Source organism: Otolemur garnettii, unplaced genomic scaffold (genome assembly GCF_000181295.1).
Source record: "Otolemur garnettii isolate 467f Iridium unplaced genomic scaffold, OtoGar3 scaffold00104, whole genome shotgun sequence".
In the NCBI taxonomy this organism is placed as follows: Eukaryota; Metazoa; Chordata; class Mammalia; order Primates; family Galagidae; genus Otolemur; species Otolemur garnettii.
Window position 1 is genome coordinate 1,532,490 of NW_003852499.1, and position 932 is coordinate 1,533,421.

Below are 932 nucleotides of genomic sequence, written 5' to 3' on the forward strand. Positions count from 1 at the left end.
GCCTTAGCCACTTGAGCCACAGGCGCCGAGCCTCTACTTAGTCTTTATAGGATTCAGTATAGCTTTTTAATCAAGCCTTGACTCATGAGCATTTTGTTTTTCATTTAATTAACTTATTCATTCTCTTTCAGGACTTCTATTGCTTTGTACATTAGGTTTCCTAGATCTTTCCTCCTAATTCCTTGGTTTTTCCCTCATAATTTTTGTTTTATATTTGTATATTTTTGCTTGATTTTTCAGACGATTATTTTGGTTCTTAGCAACAATCATCCTCCCTTTCTGTTTACTTATTGCACCTTCATTCTAGTAAGTCCTTTTGTGCTCTACTGGCATTTTCTTGAGAATTCCCATGTGTGTGGTATGTGTGGTGTCTGCTTAAGATCCCTCCTGATTCTCTCTTATCAACTGGCATGGCCAAGTTGAATTCTGCTCTAATAATCTCCTTGTTCCCAGCCTGTACAAACAAAAACAGGACCAACATAGGAGCAGCACCCCAGGCACCAGAGGGCAGTTCACCTAGATGTCTGTGGCCTCTGCAATGCTAGTGGTGGTCACAGCAGTCATTGATCAGTCACAGTCAAAGGGTTCCCACCCACTGTCTCTGTCTTATCGTCCTCCTCTCTACTGATACCAGCATCAGGGACCCCTCACTATGTGCCCATAAGTTCTGTTGCCAACCTGCATAGTCTTAGCCTCCAAAGCCACAGCCCCCTTGCAAAGAGCTCCTTCCCACTACCACATACTGTTAACACCTGAGCCCTGGGCTCTGCAGAGCCTTTGTATAGGACACACACCTCCCCCCACTGCACAGTTCACTCTCCAGAGATGTGCTCTCCTTTCCATACCAAAAGTTGTTAGGCTCGGCACCTATGCTCAGTGACTAGGGCACCAGCCACATACACGGGAGCTGGAGGGTTCAAATCCAGCCCAGG